The sequence below is a fragment of the Carettochelys insculpta genome, chromosome 2, assembly GCF_033958435.1.
Source record: "Carettochelys insculpta isolate YL-2023 chromosome 2, ASM3395843v1, whole genome shotgun sequence".
NCBI classification, from domain to species: domain Eukaryota; kingdom Metazoa; phylum Chordata; order Testudines; family Carettochelyidae; genus Carettochelys; species Carettochelys insculpta.
Window position 1 is genome coordinate 230,328,422 of NC_134138.1, and position 14,433 is coordinate 230,342,854.

Genomic DNA, 14,433 nt, shown 5'->3' on the forward strand with positions numbered 1-14,433 from the left:
ACACATCAATTCTAATAATTCAGGACAGAACTCTATTTTATATGCCATCTCCTCAAGTACCACCAGATGAGGCAACTATGAACAAGATTTACAAAAACAAGTTGTCCAGTGGCATCTTAAAAACTAACAATTTTATGATACCATAAGCTTTTGTGAGTTGTACCTCGTTTCATCAGATGCATAAGGGAAAGAAGGAAACAGATACAGAGATAGGACTGTTACATCAGAGCTAATTCAGTCAGGGTGAAAGTGGATAAGGTAACAATACCTAAGTGGAAGATTACATATTATAATGACATAGACTTTCAAAGTTCCTATTCAGACTCATTTTGGTGGTGTCAAATTTGCATATGAATTCCAGTTCAGGAGTTTCTTGTTGCAGCATATCAAGAAAAAAGACAGAGGACAAGAAGTTCTCTCTGTGCAGCAAGTGAAGGGCTAGCAATTAAAATACAGTTCAAGTGGAAGAATACTAAGGAAATAGCAGGTAACCCCTATTAGTGACAGATAACCCCTTTTATTCTCCTTCCATATAAATCCTAGATTCTAATTGTCTCTCCAATAATCTGAGGAAGTCAGCTCTTAACCATGAAAGCTCATTACCTAATAAATTTCTTAGTCTTTAAGGTGCTACAGTACTGCTTCTTATTAAGGAAACTTCAGTCTTTGCCACAATGGCACAAACAGGGAAACCAGCCTATTCGGTCTTTTTCTTCAGAGATTTGTGTGAAAACAAAGCAATGCCCACAGATGCGCTATTCTAAGTAATCAGCCGTTAATTTTTTTACGTTCTGAAAAACATCAAGCAGGCAGCATCTTGTCTGTTTTACGTGAAATAGGCTCTCCCAGGCTCGCTTTCATATGTTCTGGATGTTATACTTTGGTAATTTCAAGTTGCCTAGTGACCACACCATGAAACCAATGAACTATTACTAAGATGGCATATTACAAATGTATCCTTGGTATTTTAAATCCTGATTTCCATTAAACTGAAACGTAACTGCTAATGTGCTGTCTACATTATATATTAGGTTAATGCATCTGATGAAGTGGGTCTTTGCCCACGAAAGCATATGCTCCAAAATATGTTAGTCTGTAAGGTGCCACAGGACTTCTTGTTGTTCTGCTTTATACATTGTTACAGTGGTTCTCAATGTGGGGTTTGCAGACCCCTGGGGGTCTGCGAAGGTTTTGCAGGGAGTCCATGAAAAAAATAAAAGATAAGTAAAAATGATCATAGAAAATAAGATTTAAAGTCAATTATTATTTTAAAATTAAATATCTTCCAATAATGTTATTAATTGTTGTCTGAAAATTTATGTTAGAGTTTCCTTTTTCATTGAATGAAGTATACATAATAGCTAGAATTGGCTTAGATGCGGGGCTGCAAATGGTTTTGGGGGAGTGATTGGAGGTCTACGAACAGTTTGAGTCAGCACTAGTGAAAAGCTTGGGACCCACTGCATTGTCATATAAGTCCAAATGGATATTTAATAATGGAGTATATATGAGACTGGACTAGACCTCCGTCAAAATATAATTTGAAAGAGGGAAATAAATGTTTCCTGATAATGAAGAAGATGCTAACTCTCCCCATCTAAGGAAATTTTAATGGAAATACTGAAAAAAAAATCAAGTACCAACTACAATTTAGCTTTGAAAGATGGTTGTCAACTAGCCAACAATTTTAATACAAAGCTATTATAATATTTTGTGAGAGAACAAATGGATAATGCCTCTACAGCAGGGTTTCCCAACATATGGGTCGGGACCCAAACATGGGTCATGATTACATTTCAAAAGGGTCACTGGCTGGGCTGGGCACCTACACAGGTGGATATTAAGAAGCCATTCACACTCCTGAAGTGGTGCTCAACATCTTTAATGGATTAACAGCCATTAGGCAAAACAAAGCAGCAGAAATGTAGCACTTTAAGATGAACAAAATGCTTTATTTGGTGATGACCTTTCATGGGACAGACCACTCCATCAGGCAGTTAAGACAATCAATTCCATTGAGAACCATGTCACCTGCAGAGCAGAGAAGTACATACCTGAGGAGCAGCACCCAGCTCAGGTAAGGTCGGGGCATGAGTCCAAGATTGGGAGGGAGGGCAGAGCTGATCAGCTCCCTGGTTTTCAGCTTCTGCAGAATATGGAGTCACCCCAGGCCCCAGGAGGGTTCCCGCAGCTGGCGGTGCCAGCTGGAGCTCTGTGCCCCAGCCAGCTTGCAGCCACAGGGGTCCCTGTGCCTCCCCTAGCTCTCTCCATCCCATGAATGACTCCTAGCCCCTGAATGTGACTCCCCTAGCCCCTTGCAGCCCCAGTGTGACACCTCTACACCCTGAGTGAGACACCCTTAGCTCTCTTCAGCTTGAGTGACTCCTGTCCTCTGAGTGTGACTCCCGTCCTCTGAGTGTGACTCCCCAACCCACTCTAGCTCCTGAGTGTGACTTCCCTAGCCCCCTGCAGCCCGAGTGACTCCTAGATCTTCATTGTAACTCTCTTAGCCCCCTCCAGTCCATTCCAGCCCCTGAGAGTGACTCCTCAAGCCCCTGATTATGGGGTTTAACCCAGGGGAGCAGTTTGGGGATATGTGTCTTTCCATCACCACAGTTCTGATTAACCATAGTAAATATAATGGTATTATTTTATTAGTATATTTCCCCTTCTGTATGAAATAACTATTATGAATATATAAACACGAGGGGGCACAATTTTATATTCCTGCCTCAGGTGCAAATTTAGCTAGTTATGGCTCTTCTCTCCCCTCGTCCCCTCCCCTTTTAGAATTGCCTTGGGTCACCAAGTCTTCCTGAATTGTTAAAATGGGTCCCTATGTGGAAAAGATTGGGAACTCCTGAGCTACAGTGAACCAGCATATGCATACATATTCATATATGTCCAAGTGTACATATTTTAAAGTTATTATTGTATATATTATTTTATTATGTAAGGTAATACCTCCTCCCTTTGTTCCCTGCCTGTCCTTCCTGAGCAAGCCACATCTTCTATACCAATATTTCAGTCATGAGTATATCCCACCAAGGCTCTCTGATGCCGACTGTGTCACAGGTGTGTTTATTTATTAACATTATGAATGCTTCTTTCTTATTTCCCATACTTTTTGTATTAGCATACAGCAACTAAGATACTGATTGGATTTTGCCCCTCACCCCAATTCCACCTTGTCTCTCCTTTACCCCTGTTAATATAGCCCATGCTCCCTCCAATACCTGACCCATCTCCCAAGCCTACATGTTTATGACCTAGCTGTGGGCTTTGGTCACCTGCCCCATCAAACACAGTTTAAAGCCCTCCTCACTAGGTTGCCAGTCTGTATCGAAATACTGTCTTCCCCTACTTTGATTGGTGGGCACCATCTTTACTTAGACGTCCTCCCTGGAACAGCATCCCCTGGTCAAGGAAGCCAATGCCCTGCTGGTGACAACATCTTCACAGCCTGGCTTTCGCTTCCAGGACATCTCTGTCTGGGCCCCTTCCTTTGGCTGGAAAGATTGAAGAGAACATCACATGCACTCCAAATTCCCTCACCTGTACTCCCAGAGCACTGTCATCACTTTAGATCTGCTGATACTTAATAGTGTCATTATTGCCCACATGGATGTATAATCTTTGACAATTACTCTGTAATGTTTCAGGTATGGGCTCCTGGCAGGCAGCATATAACCCGGAATATCATGTCTTGGCAACAGATGGGTGCATCCATGCCCCTCAGAAACAGTCTCCAACCACCACTATCCTAGGTTTCCTCCTGGGACCAGGGGCTGCAGACCTCCCAGCCTTGGGGGTACATAGCTTCTCTTTCTCACATGATGCCTTATCTCTTATAGATAGGGCAGCATAAAAGTTCTCCAAAACCATGGGGGGTGGGTTGGGAGCAGGGGTGGAGCATTGTGTGCTGCCATAACTAATCAGAGGTTAATGCCGCCGCCTCTGAGATGGAGCTATCAGTTTTCTGTAGCTGGATCACTGCCTCAGTCTTGGGTGTTGCCCCACGAATACTCTCAAGGAATTTCTCATGGTCCCAGATGCTCCTTACCCTACCCACCTCCTCCTGCTGTTTTTCCACCAGTTGCCTGAGACATTCCACCAACAATCACCTTTCACAAGGGATGGTCAACCCCACCCTCCACCCACAAGCCTGGATTACTGTGAAATGCAGGCCAGAAGCTGTGCAAAACCACACCAGGATCTGGGTAGAGGCATTCATGTTCAGGCAGTCTGTCTGACTATAGGCACAGGCAGTGGTATCAGGAGGCAGTATTGGAACAGGTGATGCAGCCCATACCAGTTGTACGAGGACTGCCTTCTGCAAACTCCCTCTCAAAGTCCCCTGTTTGCCAGGGCCCAGTGGTTCTGCTGGGTCCAATGCACAAGGGAGCAAGTTAAAAATATATATTCAACAAGATCACCACTAATATTACCTTTTTCAGAGATTTGTTGTACAGGGATGTTTTTAACAGAACCAGATGAACAAATCTGAATAACAACAGATGTGAATTTATGTCTATAAATTGTTCACAGCCCAATCCTGATTTTTGTACCCATATGTTACTTATTATTTGTCAGACTCATTCAATAAAGAGAAAGGGTGAAATTTGCCTGCACGATGTAAATTATTAGCCTTTTATTATTTGTGATGTGTGGTTGGTTTTGTAAGTCAACTGGTCTAATTTCTACTCTTTGACTGCAACTTAAAAAATGAAATGCACCAGCAAAATTGTACTGGGAAACATGCCTGCATCCTCTGTGACTGGTTCCAGATTCTGCCCGTAGTTCTCATCCTGTAAGTACTTTCAGAATGTGTTTATTTGACTTTCTGACTATATTTTGTGGCTACAGTGGGTTTCATTATGGCAGTGAGGATTGCCATAGTGACTGAGTGGAGATGGTTCAACTACTGACATGCACTTACACAGAGGTGTAAAAAAAAGCTGCAGTGTATATTTGAAACCTCTCCATTTTTTGGATTTACAGGAGAGTATTAAAATGATAATTGTGCTCTCCTGAAAGGTGCACCTAAAAACAGCCATGCTTAATACTGTAACAAACCAATATTTTGCTTGCTCTTTCTGTCATTCTCTGGCGGGGAGCAGCAATTGTAATGAGGGGCTCTTGGATTCCGGAAAGTTGAGTGAGTGGCTGGATGGCTTTTGCACCTACTCATGTCATTTGAAACTACTAAAGCCTTTGCTATCAAGTACTTAACAACTTCATGCCTGTTTGCTTTGTGCTTTGATACCTGCGTTGGTACCTTGGTAACATTGGTTTGTGGCCTTCTAAACATAGTACTTTCAACTTTTTTTGACTTTTTATTTTCTATTTTTTCCATTTAGTTAAAAATGTGATCTTGGGCTCTCATCCTTCACTATATCTAGGCTTCTAATTTCCAGTAGAGTAGCTGAGCCTTATAGCCAAGATCAACACCAACGATCTCCCAGCTTGGCCTTCTTACATCTATGTAAAATCATACAGGAAAGGATAGTTGGCCAAGTTTTATGTGAGTTACTGTATACGGGTCAAATCAGTAAACCACTGAATGTTTTAGAATTAATAGTGTGGTATTTACTGATCTCTGTATTTTGCATGATTTGTTTGCACAAACTGTCCTGTTAACTAATTACATGAGTGAGATGAGCAATCCTTCATGTACTTGTTTGGAGAACTAAACTAGGATTGAATTCACCTGTCCAGGCTGTAGCTAGGACAACACAAGCCTTCTATAACTCCTGTGCCAGTTTGAGTTAGAATAGTAACTAACCAGTTTAGAATTGATTCATGGATGGGGGAGGGAAGGCTTGGGGCCTCTATACAGTAATTGCATAAGTGAGCTCATAACTTTGTGGTCCAGCTATGACGACATCCCTCAGCCCAACCAGCTCGACGCCAGCCAAGAGTGACAATCCCAGGCTGTTGTGCTAGAGGTTGTGTAGGTCTAGCTGTGTAACTTCACGTCTCTCCTGTGATTCAGAAGCCCCCCATGTACGCATCCCAATGAATGGAACCAGTTGAATTTCATACAGCCTGCTTTACCTTGCACCTTTCTGTTAGCTGCTTTCCATGCCATAATCTCATCCTTTGGCCATTTCAATTACACTGATTTATATTGGACTATTCTAAGATAATGTGTAACATACATTATCGTTTGTATCCCAACTGAATTTGCCCAATGTTTGAATATTCTCAGGTCTGTCAGCAAGTCTGTTATTTTAGTTATTTCCATAAGTTCTTACTCATGGATGAATCTCTGTTCTTTCCCTTATTTGAGACTAAAGAAAGTCTTATGGATATTCATGACAAGCCAGTAACCTTATTTAGGAACAGTAGGTGAAATAATACACCAGTTTTGAAACTGGCTAAAATGCAGCACATCTGTTTTTTCTGCATCTGCTTCCAGCCTCAGGCACGTGTGGCCAGAAGAAAATGCTATATATATGGCCTTTATTTAACAAACTGTGTCATTATTTTAGCAGGTAATTGTGATGGGTGTAGCAGACTCTTTTGAGGCCCTCCAGAAGGCCCTGCAGTCAAATCACACCCCATTCCGGAGAATGTCAGAATTTCTCCAAGCAACCTAGAATGGTTGTGGGTAAGCAGTCGGTGAGGGAGGCCACAGGTAGCAGCCAGTGAGGATCCAGCAGGAGCTGTACTGGGAGAGTCACTTAGCACTTGCTGGAGCTAGAGGAGTGTGGATGGTGTGCCTGATTGGAGGAGGGAGCTACAGGACCACTGGCAGAGGAAGTGAGAAGGATCTCAATTGTTTGTGGGATCAACAAGAACCAGACCCTGGAATAGGGATCAAAATGTGCTCAAGCGAGGCAGAAATGGCCCAGGGAAGCACAGCAGTAATTTCTTTAAGTGACATGGTGGACAGCTGCTATCTACAGAGTACTTGGGCTGTGACTTGGAGTAGTGGGTGGGTTTGTCTCTGTCACCTCCCTCTTCTCCCCATTAGTCACTTGGGAAGTGGGCTGGACGTTGATGCCCACCTGAAGGGAAACTGAACTCTTTAGCAACCCAACAAAAGAATGGGGTTTAAAAGGCCCAGAGAGGGTCAGGACCAGCTCTGGTTAGAGCTGCTGTGGGCTCTGGTGCAAGGTGGGAGGGAGGACGTGGCTCCACACTCTGGAAGGAGCTGAGCCAATGGCGGAAGGGGCGGGGCCTAGAGCATTCAGCCCTTAGCATCAGCAGGACTGTTGCACTGACCTCCCTCACGCCAGCCCCGTGTAGCCAGAACTGTGCTGCAGCACCAGTTCAAAGGGGTCCAGAGCTCCAGCCGCTGCTACTTTGACAACTCAGCAACTGGAACTCTGAGCCTCCTTAAAAGGCTGGGCCCAGGGGCAATTGCCTCTCTTGTGCCCCTCTCATCAGCCAGCCTGGTAAGGATAATGCTTCCAGAGGAAGGCTTAGTGTACCACTTGATAACAGGACTGAGATCTTTGATATGATGCAGGACTAATTAAGGACCTAAGACCAAGGAGGGCTAGAGGGAGAGAAAGTGCTGGCAAAAGAAGTGAGTACCACTCTGTTACACTAACACTATCAAATAGTCCATTAGATATAAAATAAGGTTGTGACTGCTGTACCAATAAAGTAATATCAATGCCGAGTGGCTCTTCGGAGCACATTGCATCAATATTTCTTCTGCTCTGTTGTTTGATGCTTGTAATTGCTTTTATGCTTTCAAAATCACTTACACTGTAAAAGATCTGGACTCATTATGTTTAAAATTATGAAATCCCCTCCCCACCCATATGCTAAAGACAAATGTTCAAACTCAAGAAGCTCCAAACAGGTAGAACTCACCAAGCAAGACTGTCTTATTAAACAATGGGATTTGTTAACCTCAATTTGCATATAATCTGGAAACAGTCCTTGCAAAAGAACAAAGACAGAAGACCAAGAATATACGTATATCAGAGTACACAGTCTCCCCATCCAATTCCATATCTCCTTGCTCTCAGTTGGAAAGAAGTAGGGGTCACTCTTAGGAAAATGCATTCCAAAGGATGACTGAACTACAAAAATGGACAAAACCACCACATTCTCCTTCCCTAGTCATGTCTCTTGATCCTAAAAACTGGACTCTTTCATCTTCTTGCCTTTGGGAAGGATCCTGACCTGAAGATTGGTCAGGAATGCTCTTAGAAGCATGTGGTAAGAATTTTACTTTGCACTGAGCCTGGTTTGTAAGTTTTAGTACCAGGAAGTGTTTTATCTTGTATTAGCATATTGAAGTCAGAAATGGTTGCTTAAAATGTATAATGTAATTAAACTTTTTTTTATTATACAAACTAAATTAATACAGTGTTCTGAATTGTGCAGGTAACTCCATTTAAGGTGGTCAGTTTTTGTAAATTATTCTCTTGGAGAACAATGGACCTAAAAAAAATATTGAACTGTCCAACACAGAAGGGGAATTTGGGCCTAGGAGCATGTTGCTCACCCTGAAAGTAATAATCAAGGCTGGCGGAAACCAGAACATCACTGCTGCTTTCTGACAGGCTGCTAGAACCAGAGTTTCTGAACCAGAACCATGGCCAAACACAGACCCTTGGGTGTGACCCTGCCTGCAGTTGGTGAACAGCCATGTTGGGAGGCATCCCAAGTTACAGGGCAGGTAGGGACACCACCACTCACTTTTCTGGAGTGCACCCCAAATGGTCACACTGACCACTCTGGAAGTGTCCACTTTTAAAATAAGTCATTGAATTTACGTTCAAAGCCACAAACATCACTGAATTTTGGGCAAGTTCCAATCTGGCTCTGAAGTCCAGTACATATTTGAATTGAAGTGAAATTTTGGTTCATTAGAATTGAAAATTAATGAAAGTTTTGTGAACTGAGTTCTATTCTAAGCAAATTAATAAAGATTTATATTCTTCTTTTCTCTGAAACAGGATGTTGATATTTGATCTGACAACAGACATTCTACTCTGAGTAAATAGACACTGCCTGGCTTTTCTTAAGACCAAGGCAACACTGGCAAATATGAACAAAGACACTTATTTGCATGGGATAGCCACTAGCTTTGAAACAGGGGGAAGATTAATTTTGTTTCACAAGTTTTCCTGAAATAAATTTATAAATGAATCTATCCATTCTTGACACTCATAACTTTCAGTTACGATATCAACAAAATCCCAGATAGGTTGTCTCTTAAATCAACCATTTTTTAGATGTGTATCTTAAAGGAAGTAGTATTTATTACTTGAGAGAACACTCCAAAAATTGTGGTGCTCGAGACATCTCTTAAGATGTTTATCTGAGTGTCCTGGATGATCAAAACTGGGCTATAAATCAAGCAAGAATAAGTATTCTCAAGACTTCTGTCATATCCTCCTTCCAGTTGCACTGAACACAACAGATTTCTGGAAATTGTTGTGGTATTCCTAATTCCAATCCCAACTAGAACCCTGAAGTACAGAGGCATGCAAAATATTCCAAAAATATTAACCCAGTTGTTGGAAGTTGTCATTAAAAATCCTTACGTTTTGGCCTTAATTAAGATTAATCTTGACTAGTGATGTTTATAAACATTATGGCAAGCAGAACTGATGATGTTTAACAGCTTTAAATTCACGTGATTGCTTCTGCTAACAATGCACCGGTGGAGAAGAGAACATGTGAAAGAATCTGGTACAAAGTCAAAACAGGTAGAGTTCAGGCAGTTCTAATCGGTTCTTAGTTAAGGAGGTGGGAAAAGGAGAATCAGGCAGAGCTACCCACATATCAGAACACTGTTGGGAAGATCTCTGGGGGTGGGGTGGTCAATTGTGCTACCCAACTGATAGAAGAGCTTGCAAGACTGAACATGCCTATGGGGAGTCTGGAGCCCTGGATCTGACCTAACCTACATTACTCCTACATTGGCATAAATATATGTGTTATTTATGTCTTAGAATGATATCAACAAAATGACCTGTTTATTCATGTTGTTCATTCAGCCATTTCTTTCTCCACCCACTGGCTATGCTGTCAGTGGCATATTTACCTCCTCAACTTAGTTAGCACCCAACCTCAAGGAGGACAGCTGTCCTCTCCCTAGGTTGGCAGTCTGACATCATATTAGCATGGCTGAACCTACTGACAAATACACTCTCTTATCCTTGCTGTCAGACAAGCCAGAGTCGCTGCTGTACTGCTTTGAGGCATTGAGGTAAGATTTTACAGCAGTCCCCAATGAAGAGCTCAGACAGCAGAACGGAGTGCAGGACCTCACTGATGAAAGCAGATATGGTCAAATGCAAAGAGTCGGGTATATGGCGAGGCTCACTGAAAATCAATGGACTGTAGCGGTCACCAAACATTACCCAGAGAAACTGAAATGACCACGTCTGATCTCCAAAGAGCTGGTAAGATTTTACTGTGGAAGAAGCCTGGCTGCATGTGGAGAAGGAAGGCTAGGATATGAAGAGAATTGAAGACGTGTTGTGATCACTGCAATCTACATGAGAACTGAAGGACTGTTAGATTAAAGTGAATATGAGAATCAGATCTAATATTTTTCACAAATCAAGTCCTCTTATGATCGAGGTCTAATAAAAAGTTGTGCATATACAGATTCAAGCCCATTAGTTATTACTGTGTTTTAAGTTCTACATTGAGTTGCCAAAGTCTCTGCATTATATATTTTTTGGCTTAATATGTGTTTAATATTACATTATTTTGTGGGAGTTGGGAAAAAGACATACAGAATGTAATATAAACAAATTTTCATATCTTTCAGAGAGAACAAGGATATTTGTATCAATCAAGACAGAAGGGTCTGATGGGAGAGTAATTCAATGGCCAATGGTAGGTTGGTGGCACAAAAAACCCTAACAGTTACTAAATTATGTCTTTGCCAAACAAAAGATGATGACAATGCTCCAAGTCTAAAGAGTATATAATTTTAAACATCTATTCTTGCAGACATTTATCATCAGGTTTTGGGTTATCACTAAGGCTACGTCTACACTAGCACACTATGTGGACTAGCCTATTTCGACGTAAGAACATCGAAATAGGCTACTTCGACGTATATCGTCTACACATCCTCCAGGGCTGGTGCCATCGAAGTTCAATGTCAAAGTAGCGACGGAAAACATCAAAAGGAGCCGCCCCGGAAGGAAATGTGGAGCGTCCACAGACACAAGAGCTCCCATCAAAATAAGGGGCCAGCAAAGCCACAAGCCACTCCCTTAAAGGGCCCCTCCCAGACACACTCGCCCTGCACAGCACGAGATCCACAGAGCCGACAACCGGTTGCAGACCCCGTGCATGCAGCATGGACCAGCTGCAGAAGCAGCAGCAGCCAGAAGCCCTGGGCTAAGGGCTGCTGCACACAGCGACCACAGAGCCCCACAGGGACTGGACAGAGCGTCTCTCAACCCCTCAGCTGATAGCCACCATGGAGGACCCCACTATTTCGATGTAGCGGGATGCGGATAGTCTACACATGCCCCACCTCGACTTTGAACGTCGAAGTAGGGCGTTATTCCCATCTTCGGATAGGAATAGCAATTTTGACGTCTCCCCGCCTAAAGTCGATTTCAACATCAAAATAGCTCACAGCATGTGTAGACGTGACATGTACTATTTCAACATTGTGCCAGCTACTTCGAAGTAGCCGGCTAATGTAGACGCACCCTAAGAGTCAGATTTCATTTGGCTACTCAGCATTAAGATGTAACAGGGATGGTATTGATAGATAGGAAGAACCAATATTGATAGCCAACTCAGTTGCTAAATTGCTCGACTTTTTTGAACACTGTGTGATATTATGAGAGAATAACTTGAATGCTGCAAATTCAACTTGTGATACATGTCAATTATATTTACAAACATTTATAATGCTTTGTCTAGCTCTAACTGCTGTACACACTAAGTGACTGTTCTCAAAGCGTTGGACAAGGGAATTTCGATTTAAAAAAATCAGTGAAACTGGTCACAAATACTGATGATTTCTATTTGTGTTGGCCTTAACAAGTATAGCCACAATAAGGCACCCGGTAGCAGTTCGTCACCTAAAACTTCCTGTTAGGACAATGAAGTGCATAAGGCACATACACAGCTGCAGTTATAAAAAAAAAATCTATCAGCCATTTCAAGGTGCCTGACAAATGGTGAGAGAAACCACTGTTCTAATAACAGATGGGCAAACCGATTACAGTAATTCCTCAAAATGCGTGATTTTGAGTTGCTCTTAACTTGTATTAATGCGACTTAAGCACAACTCAAATCCCAGTTCCCCCGGCCCTGGCTCAACACCCTGGCAGCCCACATGGCCCCATTTCAAACCCCTGCATCTGGCTCCAGCTCACCACACCCCCCACCTGTAATGTGGCCACAGCCCTGACTCACCCCCACATGCAACTCCAGTTTGCCCCCCTACCCCTCCCAGCTCTGGCTTCTCCCCCACCCACACACACATGCAGCTCTGGCTCACCCCCCCCCCCCCGCCCCAGCACAGCTCCAGCTCAAACCCCATAAGGGCTGCGCAGCCCCAACTCACCACTCCCTCACCTGCCTGCAGCCCTAACCCACTCCAGGCTTAACCCGCCTCCCTCCTCCCATAGCCCCAACCCACCCCAGGCTTAACCTTCCCCAACTGCTTCCCCTGCAATCCCAGCATTTACCTCATTAGGATGTGCTGAAGTGGCTCGTTAGCATACCCCTTCCGAAAGGCAGGGGCTAGTGTAGCCACTGCTAAAGTGTTTTAATAAACCTTCCTCATCATATTAGTTAAAATATAATACACATGGGTCTGGAAGTCAAATGCAGCCAACTTTGATATGAAAAGTGACCACTGCCAAAGTAATATCACGCACGCACTTTAGCATAGGATTAGAGAAACTGCATTTAATGGCATCTGTAGGAGCAATGAGTCAGGTACCATATGGTATTTAGTGGGAATAGGTGCGGCAGAAAAGTCTCAACTGCAAAAAATCTTTAATAAGCTATGAGTGGTCAGGATTATAATTTTCTGGCATCCCAAACACTTCATATTTCAGCAGGAGGCCCCCCAACATAAAGCTAGGGCAGTTGCTCATGATGAATACCACCTAATAACTCATGCTACAGCTCCTTACGTTCCACATCTTATATGAAAAAAGATACAACACATTAAGGCTGAATCAGTGAAGTCTGGTATAAAACACCTTTCAAACATGAAAAGTGGGCAAGAAAAAAGTTACCTCTGGGTATGGCTTTGCTACCCCCAAAATTAGTTAGTGTGGAAAGGGGAGCAAAAGGAAGGGGAAAGTCTCAAATTCAGTTTGCCTCATTCAACTCAAATCTCAATACTAATGTACAAAGACATCAGATCTGCAGCTGGTGTTCCTGTCACATTTTGCTGATTACCCAACACTGAGAATGAGCTAATTTTGTTGTTATATTCAAATGCTCTTGTCTAAAGCCACATTCTAGAACACCAAGAAATGCAGTTAAGGCTGCCCTTTCTACCAAGGCATCTATACTACCTTAATGTTGGCTGCTTTACTGATGCCAGCCAACCTTTTATTTACTTTTACAGTATTGAAAATGTGCAAACACTAGTTGTATCTCATTTCACAGAGGTCCCTTAAGTGCACATTTAGTTTCACTTCTGTTCTGCTTTCTCCTGACAGTCTCTCTGGGACCTGAGAAGGCAGGAGAGAGCTCCAGGGTGACATATAAAGCAACTGAACACTAGCAAAAAGGAGGAAAAAAGAGATTACTTCTGTGCAAAGCAAGAAAAATCCAGCCCCTCCTTGGCGATTTATATGAAATATAGCAGCCAAATTGTCTGCTGGGATCTGTACAGTAAGCCCTCTAAATATGCAGCTTCAAGATGTGTGTAACACACTTTAATGCACGTTAAGCAGAACTTGAAGCCACTCTGTGGCTGTCAGACTGCCTAGCTGCCCACCTCTGCAGGCGTCTAGGCAGGCTAAGAGCTCCTTCTCCCTGCCTTCCCCCAGTGGCACCATTGTCAGACTGACAGCTGCACAGCTGGGGGAAGGCAGAGAGAAGCAGCCAGAAAACTGACCAGCCTTGGTGGGCTGTTCAGTTTCCCGGGTCCTGCAAGTAACAAGGAGCTGGAAACTAAGGGGCAGCCTGGATCTCAGCTGCCCTGCACTGGCAGGAACCAGGAAACTGACCAGCTCTGGGCTGTTCAGTTTCCTGGGTCCTGCAAGCAGTGGGTAGAGGGGAACCAGGCTGCCTCTGGTTCTTGGCTTCCTACCACTCTGGGAGGTATGAAACTGTCCAGCCTGACTCTCCCACCCTGACTTGCACAAAAATTTGAGTTACGCAGGGGTTGCAGGAACACAACCCCCACATAACTCAAGGGTTTACTGTACAGTCTTATTAAATAACAGGTACAGAAAGTGTTGGCATGCATTTCAAACTGCCCTAAGCACCAACAGACATGTGAAGAGTGGATTC